Here is a 16,755-nt window from a genome sequence, read left to right as displayed (position 1 = left end):
TACCCAGTTTTGCCAACACCACTTGTTGAAGAGGCTTTCTTTGTTCCATTTAGGATTTTTTGCTCCTTTATCAAAAATTAGATGATTGTATGTCTGGGGAACATTCTCTGAGTATTCAAGCTTATTCCACTGATCTGAGGGCCTGTCTTTATTCCAATACCATGCTGTTTTGATAACTATTGCTTTGTAGTAAAGTTTAAAGTTGGGGAAAGTAATTCCTCCCATATTCTTTTTCCCAATGATTGCTTTAGCTATTCGAGGGTGTTTATTGTTCCAAATAAATTTCAAAAGTGCCTGGTCCACTTCTTTGAAGAATGTCATGGTTATCTTTAGGGGGATCGCATTAAATCTGTACAGTGCTTTGGGGAGTATTGCCATTTTAATGATGTTAATCCTGCCAATCCATGAGCAGGGTATATGCTTCCATTTCCACGTGTCCTCTCTTATTTCTTGGAGCAGAGTTTTATAGTTTTCCTTGTATAGGTCCTTCACATTTTTAGTCAAGTTGATTCCAAGATATTTGAGTTTGTGTGACACTATAGTGAATGGAGTTGTTTTCTTAATGTCCATTTCTTCCTTATTAGTATTGGTGTATAGGAAGGCCATTGATTTTTGTGTGTTAATTTTGTAGCCTGCCACCTTGCTATATGAGTCTATTGTTTCTAGAAGCTTTTTGATAGAGTCTTTGGGGTTTTCTAAGTAGAGTATCATGTCATCTGCAAACAGTGAGAGCTTGACTTCTTCCTTTCCTATCTGGATTCCCTTGATATCCTTTTCTTGCCTAATCGCTATAGCGAGTACTTCCAGTGCTATGTTGAATAGGAGTGGTGAGAGAGGACAGCCTTGTCTTGTGCCAGAATTTAGAGGAAAGGCTTTCAGTTTTTCTCCATTGAGGACAATATTTGCCTCTGGCTTGTGGTAGATGGCCTTAACTATATTGAGAAAGGTTCCCTCCATTCCCATCTTGCTGAGAGTTTTGATCAAGAATGGGTGTTGGACCTTGTCAAATGCTTTCTCTGCGTCGATTGATATGATCATGTGATTTTTATTTTTCTTGCTGTTGATGTTGTGTATTATGTTGATAGATTTACGGATGTTAAACCAGCCTTGCATTCCTGGAATGAAACCTACTTGATCGTAGTGGATGATCTTCTTAATGAGGCATTGAATCCTATTTGCCAGGATTTTGTTGAAGATCTTTGCATCTGCATTCATCAGCGATATTGGTCTGTAATTTTCTTTTTTCGTAGCATCTCTGTCTGGTTTAGGTATCAAGGTAATGTTGGCTTCATAAAAGCTATTTGGAAGTTTTCCTGTTTTTTCAATTTCATGAAAGAGTCTTGCCAGGATTGGTAGTAGTTCCTCTTGAAAGGTTTGAAAGAATTCATTAGTAAATCCATCTGGGCCTGGGCTTTTGTTTTTGGGCAGACATTTGATTACTTTCTTAATTTCCTCAATAGTAATGGGTGTGTTTAGATATGCTACATCCTCTTCATTCAATCGTGGACGATTATAAGATTCCAAAAATTTATCCATTTCTGCCAGGTTTTCATTTTTAGTGGCATAGAGTTTCTCAAAGTAGTTTCTGATTACCCTTTGAATCTCTACCATATCAGTAGTGATCTCTCCTTTTTCATTCCTAATACGAGTTATCAAGTTTCTCTCTCTTTCTTTCTTTGTTAGTTTTGCCAGTGGTCTATCAATCTTGTTTATTTTTTCAAAGAACCAACTTCTGCTTTCGTTGATCTTTTGGATGGTTTTTCTGGTTTCCACTTCATTGATTTCTGCTCTCAGCTTTGTTATTTCCTTCTGCCTCCCTATTTTTGGATCCTTTTGTTGAGCACTTTCTAATTCTATGAGCTGCGTCATTAAGCTATTCAGGTATGCCCCTTCTTCTTTCCTGATGTGTGCTTGCAAAGCTATAAATTTTCCTCTCAGTACTGCTTTTGCTGTGTCCCATAGGTTCTGATAAATTGTTTCTCCATTGTCATTTGTTTTCAGGAAGGTTTTGATTTCCTCTTTGATTTCATCTCGGACCCACTGATTATTCAGTATGAGGCTATTTAACTTCCAGGTGTTAAAATTTTTCTTCTGTGTCCCTTTGTAGTTTATATATAATTTCAGGGCTTTGTGGTCAGCAAAGGCAGCCTGCAAAATTTCTATCCTCTTGATATTATGGAGATATGTTTTGTGTGCTAACATGTAGTCTATCCTAGAGAATGTCCCATGTACATTAGAGAAAAATGTGTATCCAGGCCTCTGGGGGTGGAGTGTCCTGTATATATCTACTAGGCCTCTTACTTCCATTTCTCTCTTCAGGTCTAGTATATTCTTGTTGGGTTTCAGTCTGGTTGACCTGTCTAGTGTTGACAATGCCGTGTTGAGGTCTCCCACAATTATTGTGTTGTTATTGATATTATTTTTCAGATTTGTCAACAGTTGTATTAAATATTTTGCTGGCCCCTCATTCGGTGCATATATGTTTAGGAGGGTGATTTCTTCCTGCTGTACATATCCCTTGATTAATACAAAATGTCCATCTTTGTCCCTTACTACTTTCCTAAGTATAAAGTTTGCATCATCTGATATTAATATGGCCACTCCTGCTTTTTTTTGGGTGTTGTTTGCTTGGATGATTTTCTTCCAGCCTTTTATTTTGAGTCTATGTTTGTTCTGACTATTCAGGTGCGTTTCTTGTAGGCAGCAGAAGGTTGGATTGAGTTTTTTGATCCATTTAGCCACTCTGTGTCTCTTAACTGGTACATTTAGTCCATTGACATTGAGAGAAAGAATTGTCCTGGGAGTTAGTGCCATCTTTATATTAAAGTTTGGTGTGTCTGTTGGTAAGCCTTGTCTTAAAGTATGCCGTTCAGTTTTTCTTTTAAGAATGGTTTTGAGTCTGTGAAGTTTTTGAGCTGTTGTTTGTCTGTGAAACTATGTATTGTTCCTTCAAACCTAAAAGTGAGTTTTGCTGGGTGCAGTATTCTAGGCGAAGCATTTATTTCATTGAGTTTTGTCACTATGTCCCACCACTGCCTTCTGGCCTTGAGTGTTTCTGGTGACAGGTCTGCAGTAAATCTCAAAGATGTTCCCTTAAATGTAATTTCTCTTTTCGATCTTGCTGCTTTCAGAATTCTGTCTCTATCTATGGGATTCGTCATTGTGACTAGGATGTGTCTTGGGGTGTTTTTTCTGGGGTCTCTTTTAGTTGGCACTCTTCGGGCATGCAGGATTTGATCACATGTATTCATTATCTCTGGTAGTTTCTCTTTAATGATGTTCTTGACTGTTGATTCTTCCCGGAGATTTTCTTCCTGAGTCTCTGGGACTCCAATGATTCTTAAGTTGTTTCTGTTGAGCTTATCATAGACTTCTATTTTCATCTGTTCCCATTCTTTGAGTAATTTTTCCATTGTTTGATCATTTGCTTTGAGGCTTTTTTCCAATTTCTTCTGCTGTATGTAATTGTTATGTATCTCATCTTCCAGTGTACTGATTCTATCCTCAGCTGCTGTTAACCTGTGGGAAATCTCAAACATGTTTTTCTTCAATTCATCTACTGAGTTTCTCAGACCTGTTATTTGATCTGAAATTTCCGTTTGGAGTTTTCTCATTTCTATCTTCATATTCTCCTGATTCTTTTTAGTTTTCTCTTCTATACTTTGTTTGAGTTCTTTGAACATGTTCCATATTGCAACTCTAAACTCCTTATCTGAGAGACTGACTAGGTGGTTGATCATGTTCAAGTCATCAGAGTTGCCATCTTCATTCTCTATGTCTGGCACTGGCCCATGTTGTTTCCCCATTGTCACACTAGTACTGCGTGTTTTTCTACGTGTTGTGATTGTATTCATTGGCTAAATGCTGTGCACCGTCGCGAAGGGGAGCGGAGCAACCGTGCTCCTCTGACTTCTCCCTTTCTGGGCGTGTCGACTCACCTCCACGGAAGGCTCACAGGAAGGCAGGCTGGCAGATGGGCCGCACCCAGGATGAAATCAGGCCAAAAATGCAGGACAGCAGAGTAGAGAGGCAGAAGGGTGCTGGCATCTGAGATCCAGCGAAGTTCAGTGGCTCCTCCCTTTCTGGGCGTGTCGACTCACCTCCACGGAAGGCTCATGGGAAGGCAGACTCCCCGGAAAGCTCACAGGAAAGCAGGCTGGCTGATGGGCCGCACCAAGGGTGAAATCAGGCCGAAAATGCAGGACAGCAGAGTAGAGAGGCAGAAGGGTGCTGGCATCTGAGATCCAGCAGAGTTCGGTCCTGGTGTTCTATTTTTAATTGAATTTATTGTACCAGGGTTGGGACAGTCAAATCCTTTTATTGCTTTGCTGATCTCTTGCATTCTATCATCTCTGCAATAAGGCTCTTGTGGTCAAAATTCTTATTTTTGCAGCCTTCTAGAACCAACATAAATGATGACTGATGATGTATTTTTATATAAAAATAATAAACAAGTGCAACTAAATTACAAAGTTATGAACCAATCAGGATTTTAAGACACATTGGTCATAAGTATATTGCCAAGGCTTTATATAATCAGCATGTGAATAGGATCATAAAAACTTTATATTGGGACAGTCAGTGGAAATTTTTTCTCTTTGTTTTCATATTGATAGTATTGTGTGCATATATTCTATATATCCATAATATCCATCTTGTATTAGGACCTTGATACTGCCCTACAAAGCTCATTTCTAATATTGTATTGCCTCAGTCCCAACCCTTACTTCCCCCCATCCTCCCATATAGGTGCAGCTAATGACATGAAGCTCACCACATAGAATGATAAGTGCAGTTAGAGAAATAACTACACTGAAAACTATCATAACAATGGGAATGAATGAGGGAAAAAGAAATCCTGTCTCGAGTACAGGTGTGGGTGGGGTGGAGAGTAGGTAGATCTGGGAAATTGGTGGTGGGAATCCTGCACTGGTGAAGGGGGGTGTTCTTTACATGACTGTAATCATACAACTACAATTATATTTGTAATCACAGTGTTTAAATAAAGATAATTAAAAAATAAAAAAAATTTAGCCAATTGAGTACACAAATATTGTTTTTGTTACCATTAAGGCTTCAGAGGATCACAAATAAGTTTACAGAAATAATATTTTAGGGTATTTGGAGTAATCATCCACATAAACACAATCTGCTCAGGTCTCATGGTTTATTATTTTTTAATCTGTATACTCACTTTTGCCACTTTATTTATTAAAATTTCACTTGAATATCATTTCTTCATAGGAATGACACTCTTGGCTTCTGTCATCTCACTCATCTAATTCCTAATTCTTTCTTGTCTTCCCCTGAAGGCAAGCTCGAAATATCTATCATTCATCTTAATAATTAAAACATGTCATAAAAACAACTAAAATCTTAACAAAGCCCCTTGGTATTCTTTCATACATATGTGTACATAATTATCATGTATTTTCATCTGGTCCTATGCATTGACCATAAGTTGTGACAGTATACTAAGTTATTCATAAATAAACTCTGTAATAGATTGTTATAAATGCATTTAATATCTACAGAAGTGGTCTGTTTAATTTTCTGTTGTCAAAAGATCCATGTTTGAATTCTGAAAGAATGATACATTATAAGGAAAAGTACACTGCAAATTAAGCATTTCTTCACCTTGGCATTAGAATAGTTTTCATTCATCTCTGATTACTATCGATTATTATGCCAACATATTTGACCTCTTAGATCAGTTATCTAATTCACACAGTTTATATTATACAAATACCAGCTTTTGATGTCATTTCCTACTTTAATTCTTGTTGATTTTTAAAATTCTGGTTTAGATTTCTAAATTTTGATTTCCCACCTGTATTCTAAACATCTCAAGCAATAGGCTTTTTTTGATCACATGAAATTGAGATGCTTCTGTTTTGATATCAGGTATATTTGTACTTACAAATATTAGATTACTTGAGGCCAGAGTTTTTGTAGAAGGCAGATTAGAATGAGGGATGATCAATTTCAGAGATGTTACAAGGTTCAAGAATGAAATGGGAGATAAGCACAGAACAGTCTCACTCAGATTGGTGGTGGGAATGTTGCACTGGTGAAGCCGGGTGTTCTTCACATGACTGAAACCCAACTACAATCATATTTGTAATCAAGGTGTTTAAATAAAGATATTAATAAAAAGTCACTTCAGAATTAAGAAAATAAAAGACAGATGTTAATAATACGCAGTGACAAAAGAAATGAGGGCTGGAATGACCAGCCCATGATATGACACTTACCACAAAGAGTGGTTAGTACAGTTAGAGAAATAACTACACTAACAACTATCATCATGACAATGGTAGTGAGCGAGAAAAATAGAATGCTTGTCTCAAATATAGGCAGGGGGTGGGGGGAGAAGTGAGATGGGAGGCATTGGTGGTGGAAAAGTTGCACTGGTGAAGTGGGGGGTGTTCTTTTTTATGACTACAGGGGTCAACTACAGGGGCCGAGAAATAGCACAGTGGTAGGGCGTTTGCCTTGCATGTAACCGACACAGGACGAACCTGGGTTTGATTCCCGGCATCCCATATGGTCCAGTGAGCCTACCAGGAGCGGTTTCTGAGTGCAGATCCTGGAGTAATCCCTGAGTTTTATATATATATATATATATATATATGTTTGATCCTTGTACTGCATCATTGTATGGCCAAGTGGAGCTAGTGTCCCCAAATGCCACTGGAATCAAACAGCACCACTTACTCCCCAAAGCATTGTTGAATGTGGCCCTTATAAAATTAATTTGATAAATTAAATAAACATTGGGACAGATAGTGGTCAGAAAAAGGAATGATCTAGATACAAGACAAAGGGCCACAAATACATGTTGCTTACTTGATTGATTAGGTAACTAATTTTTAAAATTTTCATTATTTGATTATTTAAGTTAAATACTTATAAGAAGGTACTAGTTGTAATATACAGTTTTGAAACATGCTTTAAGCCTTATTATGACTTGCCCCCCAAATAACCAGTACATCAAAAGTCTTTTCATGTTATATTATATATTATATATATGACATATATATGACATGTTGACTGACTGTCTCCATGATCTCCTAAAAGAGACAATTCTTCTGTTATCTCCAGATTTTAGGATTTGTTGTCTTAAATTACATTGTGCTTTATTCTGGTTCAATTTAAAATTCTCATAGTAAGCACTATGTACACTTACATTTTTATAATAATCAATATACTATGTTCAAAATAGCCTAGCTGCACAAAAAGTGGCAGAAATCCTGGGAATAAATAAAGGAATCTAGTGGAAGTATATGCCTTGGTCAGAAAGATAGCTAACCATGATGCAACCTGTTTACATGGTGAAAACTTTGTCTGTTTTTTCAATGGAGAGAAGGTTGATGGGTATATGTCTGTCTCCCACTTAATTTGTTAACTCATTCTTTTGTTTCTAATGTTCCTGTGTTGGTCTGTATCAATCTTCATTTCCAATTCAGATCAAATCAATTAAAATTTATCTTATTGGGTATAGAAGCATAGCTGTTTGTGTGTGTGTGTGTGTGTGTGTGTGTGTGTGTGTGTGTGTGCGCGCGTGTGTGTGTTTAATAGAATCCAGGTTCTGGATGTCTGTCTTTTACAAATGTAAATCTTTTCCAGGTTGTAGCTGCTATTACTTGTAACATCTGAATGAATTTGGGATAATTTTATATTCAACAGGTTGGGGGTTGGTAGGGGATTTTTAAAATCATTTGCATTACTAGTGCCTTATAGATTTTCAATTCTTTTGCATAAATTGAAAACTAAAAAGCCCATTCTTTTTCAGCAAGTACATCAGTGGAATGGTTGATACTGACTTCCTAAGGAAAAATAGGTCTACCTTTCTTCTCACATGTGAAATACCATTCAACCTCTTGTCTATATCCTTGTGTGGCTCACAGCCTCATAAACATTTATGACAGCACTATATGTTTGTTATAAAGTGATTTTAACAACATATAATGTGTAGCACTTGTTTATATAAGCTTATATAAAATTGCATACTGTTTCATCCATGGAAGTGTCTTTTTTTGTTTGTTTGTTTTTTGTTTCTGAGCCACACTTGGTGACGCACAGTGCTTATTCCTGGCTCTGCGTTCAGAAATTACTCCTGACAGGCTCAGGGGACCTTATGGAATGCCGGGGAGATCGAACCTCTCTCTAGGCTATCGCGTGCAAGGCAAATGCCTTACAACTTGTACCACTGCTCCAGCCTCAAAAGTGTCTTTTTGTTTGTTTGTTTATATTTGGGCCAAACCCAGTGACACTCAGGAGTTACTCCTGGCTATGAGCTCAGAAATCGTTCCTGGCTTGGGGGACCATATGGGATGCCAGGGGATCGAATCATGGTCCTTCGTGGGTCAGCCGCATGCAAGGCAAATGTTAATATACACCCAGATCTTTCTTTAAAAATTGTCTAAGATTGTCATTATTAAACCCAGCAGGTAAGACAGAGTTAGAGCCCAAGACAGCCATTAGCACTCATAAGATATTATCAAATACAATGTAAAGGTAGCAAGTTAAAAAAATGGATTTTTAGTAATAGTCAATTGGGAAACAGATGTTTGATGCATATTTGAAAGCAGTGCAAGCATGTCTGCTCTGTGTCCTCTGATTCCTCCTTTTAAAGAAGTGAATGCCTCTTGAAAACACAGCTTGCTTGGTGAATTACATCTAATGCAAACATCATGTTCCCTTATGTTCCAGCAACCACTTGCTAATAACCAATCAGTCCCAAAAGAGTTGTTTTTTTTTTGGGGGGGGGGTCACACCCGGTGGTGCTCAGGGGTTACTCCTGGCTGTCTGCTCAGAAATAGCTCCTGGCAGGCACGGGGGACCATATGGGACACCGGGATTCGAACCAACCACCTTAGGTTCTGGATCAGCTGCTTGCAAGGCAAACACCGCTGTGCTATCTCTCAGGGCTTCCAAAAGAGTTTTTTGAGTCACTCTAGTTCTGATCAATAGGAGACCCTAACAGAGAAATTTAATAGTTTCCCTCCCCTAAAGAATTTATATGATCAGATCAGTGAAATAGGCTTGAGTTCTCAGACAACGTTCCCCAGACATACAATCACCTAATTTTTGACAAAGGAGCAAGAAATCCTAAGTGGAGTAAGGAAAACCTCTTCAACAAATGGTGCTGGCAGAACTGGTTAGCCACTTGCAAAAAAGTGAACATAAACCCCCAGTTAACATCATGTACAAAGGTAAAATTCAAATGGATTAAAGACCTTGATATCAGACCTGATACCATAAGTTATATAGAACAACACGTAGGTAAAACACTCCATGATATTGAGACTAAAGGCATCTTCAAGGTGGAAACTGCACTTTCCAAACAAGTGAAAGCAGAGATCAACAGATGGGAATACATTTAGCTGAGAAGCTTCTGCACCTCAAAAGAAATAGTGCCCAGAACAAGAGCCACCCACCATGTGGGAGAAACTATTCACCCAATACCCATCAGATAAGGGGCTAATATCCAAAATATAAAGGGCACTGACAGAACTTTACAAGAAAAAAATCATCTAATTCCATCAAAAAATGAGGAGAAGAAATGAAGAGACACTTTGATAAAAAGAGAAATACAAATGGCCAAAAGGCACATGAAAAAATGCTCCTCATCACTGATCATCAGGGAGATGCAAATCAAAACAATGATGAGATACCATCTCACACCACAGATATTGGCATACATCACAAAGAATGAGAACAATCAGTGCTTGTGGGGATGTGGAGAGAAAGGAACTCTTATCCATTGCTGGTGGGAATGCCGTCTAATCCAACCTCTATGAAAAGCGACATGGAGATTCCTACAAAATCTGAAAATTGAGCTCCCATTCGACCCAGCTATTCCAATGCTAGGGATATATCCTAAGAACACAAGAATACAACACAAAAACACCTTCCTCACACCTATATATTGCAGCACTATTCACAATAGCCAGCCTCTGGAAACAACCAAGATGCCCTTCAACAGACGAATGGCTAAAGAAACTGTGGTACATATACACAATGGAATATTATGCAGCTGTCAGGAGAGATGAAGTTATGAAATTTTTCTATACATGGATGTACATGGAATCTATCGTGCTGAATGAAATAAGTCAGAGAGAGAGAGAGAGAGAGATGCAGAATAGTCTCATTCATCTATGGGTTTTAAGAAAAATAAAAGTCATTTTTGCAACAATCCTCAGAGACAATGAGAGGAGGGCTGGAACTTCCAGCTCACTTCATGAAGCTCACCACAAAGAGTGGTGAGTGCAGCTATAGGAATAACTACACAGAGAACACCATAATCATGTGAATGAATGAGGGAACTGGAAAGCCTGTCTGGAGTACAGGTGGGGGTGGGGTGGAATGGAGGGAGATTTGGGACATTGGTGGTGGGAATGTTGCACTGGTGAAGGGGGTGTTCTTTACATGACTGAAACCTAATCACAATCATATTTGTAATCAAGATGTTTAAATAAAGGAAAAAACTGAAAAAAAAACAAAAAAAATAGAATTTATATGAGATTCCATTCAAAGGCAGAGAAACACAAATATTATAATCAAGAATTACACTGCGGGGCCGGGCGGTGGCGCTGGAGGTAAGTGCCTGCCTTGCCTGCGCTAGTCTAGGACGGACCGCGGTTCGATCCCCCAGCGTCCCATATGGTCCCCCAAGAAGCCAGGAGCAACTTCTGAGCGCATAGCCAGGAGTAACCCCTGAGCGTCACAGGGTGTGGCCCAAAAAACAAAAACAAAAAAAAAAATAAAAAAAAAAAGAATTACACTGCATCTTATTCTTTTTGTAGTTTTTAGAAATTAAAAAAATCAAACCCATGTATTAGACATCCAGTATGCTAAGTTTAGAGTAAAATAATATATGAATGATTCTACAATTTACGGCGTTCTTTCTAGAAGAGAGCAATCGCTAAAGACACACCATTTATCATAGACTTGCTCAATTCTGATAGTGATGACAATTCTCTCTGATACCAGTTCTGCCGAGGAGTAGTGAGTGGAGTCAAAGGTGCCTAAACAAGTTCTTTTCTAGGTATATGGTGTTTTGGGGGGAGGGTCTAGTCTGAATACTCCTGATTTGGCAATGGGAAACTGTCATTTTGTGGAAGGTGCCTCAGAAACAGTGTCTTCTTATACAATAATTTCATAGATAAGGACATAATGATTTTCCTAAATTCACATAGTTTAGACTTCAGTTTATGGGAATCACTTTACTTTTTGTAAAGCTTAGCACTTCTCAAAGAACCAAAACTCTCCTCGAAACTTTCTATTTCCCTTTTCAGTATCATCATAATCTGCTACTCTAGTGTGGTGCCTCAGGAAGAAACGAGGGAGTCTTAAAAACCACCCAGCTCTCCAGATTCAATTGGCAGGTTAATCGAAAACAATTTTTTATAGCACAATAAAGGACCTGGGAACAGTGGAACATTAATATTTGTTTCCCAAAGAGTGGACCCTGAGAGAATAAAGCTGTATGCAATTGAATTATGATCCACAGTGTGGGGGATGTATTTCACATGGCTTCCTTTTACACCACCATTAATCAGGTAGCAGAGAAAAAAAGACTCTCATCAACTGCATCTAGGGTACCCTGAAAGGGATGTCACCCCATATCCTGGGGAAGAAAGGCAGTCAGCTTTTCAAAGTATCTCATGTGATTACAATATAGTTTTCATGGTGCATTATTAATAAAACAAAAGGTGGACCTCTGACAAAAATATCATCCAGTTTTTATAATGTAAAATACAGCAATTTTATCAACATTAACACTGATTGGCTGCCATTAGCCCCTTGCCTTCTAATAAAATTTATGATACCGTTCAGGAGCTCAATTTGATAGAAAGTGAAGTGATTGCACCCTGCTTAGATATCTCTCTGGCATCTATTCCAACAATAATGCGGTAATTTTATGCATGAAATAGCACAATTGGCATAAATAGTTATAATACTGAGTGCTGTCTAAGGAAACTGGCTGGTGGAAAATTAGAAAGCGCTTCACACTTTTGAAACAGGTAATTATGATTTTTCTTCGTGCTCATACAAGGCAGACTGTAGTTTCATTTTATATTTCATGTTTCATTAAAATATAGGTGTTAAAAATAAATGTTGAATTTAAAACTGCATATATTATGAAATTAAAGGTATAGTACATGAAACAAGACCTTGGAATGTTAAAGTTAGTTGCATTGGGAGTTGAGTTTTTTTTTAAATAGTTTCGACAGGTAATGCAGTAGTATTTCAAGAAGGATGCTTTGCAAAAGATTGACTTAAAATAAATTGCATTCCCTCTTTAGGACTTCAGCCCAGGAAACAACATGCTGTTTTGATTTAAACTCTAGCTGAAGATGAGCGTCTTCATTTAATTGGCAGGTAAAGGTAGGCTTTGAGTCGTGTGGGATTCGCAAAACATTTTTGAACTTTGTATTGGGCTCAACAGTTCACTGTCTATTCCACATTTTCATCTTGACCTTGGCTGCTCATTCAGACCTTAGTCAAGCCCCAATGGAACCTTTTTGATTCTCTTGATCTCTGCTGTGGTTTTGGGAGGCAGGTAACAGGCTGTAATGACACCATTGTATTAACCTCCACTTATGACCCAGCCAAGAGCAGGCTTTTAAATTTTCCCAGCTGTGTCATTAAATTTGTTGCTCTGGCCCCTCTGACATGACCACCATCACAATCCCAGCTATGGACTAATGACCATGGTTGTGAAAGCAGCATGTTGTAGAAGAGGGTACATGGGGATGAGTCAGGTAAACTGAAGTTCAATTCTGTTGATTTCCCATAACTACCCATGTAGAATTAGGAAATATGTTGAAACTTCATGTGCCTTGGTTTCTTCATCTAACAATTGGAAATTATTTTTCTTTCTCTTTTATAGATACTTGCTATGAGAAAATATATTGAAAAATAGTTGATAAAAGATAAGATAAAATATGATCCAATACAGATATATAGTATACTCCAATGTTTAAAAAGTAAAAATTAGTCATATGTTTATAGATTAAATATTTCTGTAATATATACAGATATGAGACCAAGTTGTTTCAATGCAATCACAATAATATCAAGGTGTATAAGAAATATCCTATGAAAGAAGAAACAATATTTATTGTGACTAAGATTGTCAGGTCATAGCATATCTAGTATAAAAATATCACCACAGGGAGAAATATTTCAGTATTTCTGGTAGTTTATGATATATTCTATTTATTATTCCTATCATATTTTCTAAATGAGTTTAAGGTAAAACTTTGACCTGTTAAATAAATTACTAATGAATGTATTCATTTTCTTCAAGTCATTCCAGAAACTGCATCTAATCCACATTTGAAGATCATGTGATGGAAATTGGAGGAAAATTCTATTTTCATTAACCTTTATCAATGTTATGGAGTTCCAGACAGAAGTATTTATTTATTACAGTCATTCGACATCCAAAATTAAGACCAATTTCCCAAAGAATTTCAAAAGTGTTTTTACAAAACCTTATCAAGACTATCTTTTCATTTTATCCTCCATTCTGCCAATAAGATCTTTGTAATTCACAAAGTTGATCTTTATCATCTTGGAAAGAATTTAAACTTCACAAAAATAATGTGATGAGTAAAACTTGCTTACTCCACATACTGAAACTTCCTTGTCTACAAAGGAGATAAGAGAATGCTTTAATGATTGATGAGAAGAGAAAAAAATGGCTGATGTTGTAGACTGTTCTCTTTCCCACTTTTATATATCTACTTGACTGAAGAATGGATATAGGCTTATCAACTTGTTTTCCTATGGTGAAAAATTTTGAGCAGAATTATATTTTGCTCAGTCCACTAAAGCAGGTCTTCTCAACCTTTTTTCTGACCATGACCCCTCTTAAAATTTTGTTTTCGGGGCTGAAGAGATAGCATGGAGGTAAGGCTTTTACCTTTCATGCAGAAGGTCATGGTTTGAATCCCGGCATCCCGTATGGTCCCCTGAGCCTGCTAGGATTGATTTCTGAGCATGACCCGAAAACCAAAAACCAAAAAAAAAAAAAAAAAAAAAAAAACAATGGTTTTCATCCTGTGATCTCCATCCCAATTAATGGCTACCTAATCTTGTACGTTAAACACCCATCCAGGACTTTTAACTTGTGCCTACTCTGGGATTATTTTGGGGTTCCACAGGAAGACACAAGGCTCCTGATAACAAACGCTGCACTAAAATAGATTAGCATTTATAACTTACCACATAATGAGTTATAAATTAATAATTGTTTTACAGATGAGTGGGAAAAGGTCATATTTACCGGTACATGGAGTAAAGGTGCTAAAGAAGTTTCAAGCATGAAGACTAAAATTTTCCCTGGAGTGAATTGAATTAAGATCTATAAGTGGCAAAGTACAAGAGAAAGTTATTATATCATCCATATAAGCCACATTCTCTGACCCATTTTGGTCAGAAATAAAGTGAATTCTTCCTCATATGCTTCCCTCTTCAGCCCCTTTCTAAAAATTTGATTCAAAAATTGGAAAAAGAATTGAGATATACATCCATCCTTACATGCCTACTTCCTACATTCCCTACTTGGAATTAATCATTCCAAATGATCTATTACATTAAGCTTATAGGAATTGGAATGACCAGTTGGAACTTTTGTAATCGCACACAATTATTCTATGGAAATAGCACTGGAGCTAGGGCGGATAAATAAGTTTAATCAAGGCCAGTTGAATTAAGGAAATAAGGAAAATAGATGATAGAAGATTTGAGAAATTATTAAAATATAATGGGGGCCGGGCGGTGGCGCTGGAGGTAAGGTGCCTGCCTTGCCTGCGCTAGCCTAGGACGGACTGCGGTTCGATCCCCCGGCATCCCATATGGTCCCCCAAGAAGCCAGGAGCAACTTCTGAGTGCATAGCCAGGAGTAACCCCTGAGCGTCACAGGGTGTGGCCCAAAAACCAAAAAAAAAAAAAAAATATATATATATATATATATAAGTCAAAAATTTATTGATCAAATATATTGGCATGCTGTAAGAAAATATTGATATAATGTGTTGATAATAATGTAATTTGATGATATGATAATAATATGATAATTTTATATATTTTAATATATAATATAATAATAAGCTTTCTTAAATTTTATGCATCATTATTTATTTCCAGCTTTAATTTTCATCCCCTATGGTCTTATTATTGGGTATGTATCTTTATTGTGAAATGTGTCACTGGTCACAAAAAAAACACATTATTAGAATACCAGTAAAATTTCATAGCACCATTATTTGAATATATAGATGCATTCAATGGGGGAATTTCCTTTGTGATATCTCAAATATAGGTAAAATGTTAATGTGAATTTCCTAAGGTATATATTTAGGGTCATATGGGTTACAACCAAGATTCTATTGTATTCTATTTAGATGAAGTGATTACACTGATTCACTTTGAAAATAAGCTACTTCCCTTACTCTCTGAAAAAACATTGATGAGTGTAAATAGATAGGATTTATAGATAACAGAAATATGAAAAGCAGTACAAGGGTAAGGTGCTTGTATATTACAAAACTCCTTACCATGACTCAATCCCTGGCACCAAGTATGTCCCCCTGAGTACAGATTACTAAACATCACTATGCATGGCTCCAAAAAAGCAAAGAAGTCAGAATTTGTGCTAACTAGGTTTCAGAAAGAACTAGTGGTGGATTTTATTTTGTGCTACTTTTTCTTAAGTAGTAATGGTTCCACATGTAAAATGGAGTAACTAATCACTTTTTAACCCCAAAAGTTTTTCACTTATTCACGTATTTAATGAATTCCTATTGGCAAAACTAGTGAGACCATAAAACCAATTCAAGGCTGTGATCTGAAACAAATTTACTTTATCATATTTTTGTGGTTTTTGGGTCACACCTGGCAGTGCTCAGGGGAAACTCCTGGCTCCATGCTCAGAAATTGCTCCTGGCAGGCACTTGGGACCATATGGGAAGCCGGATTCGAACTGAAGACCTTCTGCATGAAAGGCAAACGCCTTACTTTCATGCTATCTCTCCAGCCCCATATCATATTATTGTGAATATTAAATAAAAGTAAAGTCAAGGACACATTTCAGAACACTCTCTTCTCTCCAAGAACTCTGTCCATATCAGGGTTACTAGAGCAGAGCTGGCTTCAGGTAACTCTTTACCCCTTTTCTTATTTAGGTGTTTGCAAGTGAAGAAACAGAACACCTGCCCACCAAAACCATTCCAAATGTCCAATGTCTTTCCCAGAACAAGTGGCTTTGTATCAGTTTCATATTATCTGAACCAGTCTTTTTCAATAGCTGTACACTTGGATCCTGTGTAGGCACTGGTTGCTGAACCATGTATCTTTGTTTACTTTATTTCACAACTAAGAGTTCTTACCCCCAGTCTTCCATAAGTCGCCCACTATTGTCATTTCTTTCACCACTGTACTATGTTCTACCCCTTCATGCCACAACATCTCTAGTACCCAGATCACAGAATCCTGAAGGATACTGCCTTACATTATCACTCGGTAGATGTCAGCCAGATTGGACCTATGTTTACATGAAGGTTGAATGTTTTCTTGGGTTCTCAAAAATTGCGCAACCATTTGGTAGTTTTATGACTCACATCTAACTGGACATACATTCATATATTTTTCTGCAGTGAGTACACAAACAGTTATAGCTCTAGATGCCTTCATGGGTTTTGTGCTAATAACAACTCATTACTAATTCTATCAACCTAT

This window comes from Suncus etruscus, chromosome 3 (genome assembly GCF_024139225.1).
Source record: "Suncus etruscus isolate mSunEtr1 chromosome 3, mSunEtr1.pri.cur, whole genome shotgun sequence".
In the NCBI taxonomy this organism is placed as follows: Eukaryota; Metazoa; Chordata; class Mammalia; order Eulipotyphla; family Soricidae; genus Suncus; species Suncus etruscus.
Note: the sequence above shows the minus strand (reverse complement) of the source record.